This window comes from Phacochoerus africanus, chromosome 3 (genome assembly GCF_016906955.1).
Source record: "Phacochoerus africanus isolate WHEZ1 chromosome 3, ROS_Pafr_v1, whole genome shotgun sequence".
In the NCBI taxonomy this organism is placed as follows: domain Eukaryota; kingdom Metazoa; phylum Chordata; class Mammalia; order Artiodactyla; family Suidae; genus Phacochoerus; species Phacochoerus africanus.
In genome coordinates, this window is record NC_062546.1 from 91,314,565 (window position 1) to 91,317,498 (window position 2,934).

Consider the following 2,934-nt stretch of genomic DNA (forward strand, 5'->3'; position numbering starts at 1 on the left):
TTCAGGGAGAGAGATGCTCTGAGACAACCTTTATTTCTCTCAGGCCCATCTGAACAGCTGGAGCTCCTCAGAGGACACAGCAGAACTGGATTTGCCTTTTCAACCAGGCAGTGCTGTCACCAGCACTCAGATTTCCTCCCCATGGATGGATTTCATATTCCAGATGCGTTCTCAGCAGCACAGATTGCGCTCTGCCACAGCCTCCTCACCTTCAAAGTGATTTCAGCCTAGCTCAGAGCTGGCATATTCTCTGAGATCCTTTACCTGAGCAAATGGAGGCACCTGGAAATGTATTTTTAAAGCATCATGGTAAATAAAGTCAATTCATCTATAGTTTAAACATTTATTACTAAAAATGCCCCGAATATCATAGGTCTGGACTGAAAGCCACCTTTTTATTCTCTTTTATTTCTTAGGCTTAACCAAATACATATACGAACAAGAGGCTAAGGTAAACATAGTTCTCCACTAACTTCCTCTACCCTCTGATTATGTTATGAGACTAGACAGCAGATCACCGAAAGGAAGGAAGGAAAACGGATATTGTTTTTAGTACATGCGGATGGTTTTAAAAGCTATTGTGAGATGAGTTGTGGATTCTCATGAATGAAAAAAAGACTTATTTATTTACTGTCCCTCAGTCCTCATTAGAAGAGCCCAAATTTGAAGGCATGACTCTGGTCAAATTCTATAATCAGTTCCACTGATATCAAATTGTATTGCAAAAGTTTAAGATACACAGTTCATTCATTGTTTAAATCATGTGCTCTCTCTTGGGGAGCCAGGGCCCCCCAAAAGCTCATTTAGAGCAGAGTCAGAACTAGGAATCAAGGCCTCTGCCCCATCCTGGCCACTGCAAACTACTCCTGGGCCCCCTTACCAAACAGAGCACGACCACCTTGTCTGTGCCTCCCTTTACCAAATAACTCTGTACCTCTCTTTACCAAATTCTGTGCCTCCCTTTAGCAACTCCTGTGTGAACTTTGCCATTGATTTGTGTGCATTGGAAGACAGTCAGGAGAAAATGATAAAGAGCTTTTACGAAGGCTCTGCAGACAGCTGACCCAAGTACATTGTTGGAATACATGTATTGTTTAGTTTCATTTACTCTTCAGGATCTGTGAAGTTTTTTGTTTTCTTTTTATGGCTGCACCTACAGCATATGGAAGTTCCCAGGCTAGAAGTTAAATCTTAGCTGCAGCAGAGGCCTATGCCACAGTTTGCAGCAATGCTGGATCCTTAACCCCCTGAGCAAGGCCAGGGATCCAACCTGCATCCTCACAAAGACAATGTCATGTCCTTAACCTGCTGAGCACGATAGGAATTCCAAGTTTTTCTTTTTGTTTTTATTTTCCATTTTACTTCTGAAAAATGTAAGGCTTCTGTTTGGTGCTTCAAATCACAAAACTAGAGAATGGGGTATTATGGGTCTGAGTCTGGTTTGCCTGCCCATCATGAACAGCTGCCACCAGCCTTGATCCATGCTGTTCCCTCCCTTCTCTGGTGCATTGGACAACTCCAAATGAAATTTCCTCCCCATTTATTCTTCAAGTGGCTCTAAAGCAGGTCATGGCATTTATCCATTCTTGTCTGGCCCTTCCTCCTCTGACCACACACTCTTCCTGGCTCGATTTCCTAGTCACACTCACACTCTGGATGATCTCCATGGTCTCTCTTTTTCACACTCACACACGTACACACACACACACACACACACACACACTGATGCATATGTATATCTATGAATATACCTAGACTTACACCTACACTTACACACATACCTCCCCCATGTCTCTCCGGGCCAGACCTCACAGCTGAACTGCAGACACATGCCCAGGACCTGCTTTGCATCCATACCTGGTGCCTCACTGGAATCTCAAACTTAACAAAATCCCCAACTTAACAAAATACCCTTCACACATCACAGCTGCCTCACCCCCCAAACAAAATTTCACTCCCATCCCTTCATTTGCTTAATCCCCCAATTTTAGTCTTTCTGGATGCTTGGTTGCCTTAGGCTTCCCTTTTCATCTGTGAACAGCCCTCCTGGTTCTGTCTGGACCCAGCTCTTATTACAACCTCTGATACGACAGCCCTCGTTCCACCCACCATCACCTGTCCACAGGTTCTGAAACACCTCCCCACTCTTCTCTCTTCTCTGCTCTTGTTTCCCTAGGGTCCACTCTCCACGGTGCAGTTAGGTGATTATCTTGGGGGGGATTTTTATTATTTATTTATTTATTTATTTTTATTACTCAATGAATTTATTACATTTATGCTTGTACAATAATCATCACAATCCAATTTTATAGGGTTTAAATCTGAGTCTGTTTCCGTTTGGTAGATCAGTTCATCTGGGTCATATTTTCTTTTATTTGTTTCTTTTTAGTGACACAGCCACAGCATATGGAAGTTCCCAGGCTAGGGGTCAGATCAGAGCTATAGCTGCCAGCCTATGTCACAGCCACAGCAATGCAGGATCCAAGCCTTGTCTGTGACCTACACCACAGTTCATGCAATGCAGGATCCTTCTTAATCTACTGAGTGAGGCCAGGGATCAAACCCACATCCTCACAGACACTAGTTTGTTTTGTTACTGCTGAACCACAGTGGGAAATCCCTGGGTCGTATTTTAGATTCCACCTATAAGCAATGTCACACAAGGTCCTACGTATAAAGCAGAAAACTATATTCAATACCCTGTGATAAACCACAAGGGAAAAGAATATGAAAAATGATGCATATCTATGTATCTATCTAACTGTAACTGAATCACTATACTGTTCAGCAGAAAATTAACACAACATTGTAAATCAACTAAACTTCAGTAAAATAAATTTTAAAAAAAGGAAGTTAGGAGTCCCTGTTGTAGCCCAGCAGATTATAAACCTGATTAGTATCCATGAGGATGTGGATTCGATCCCTGGCCTCATT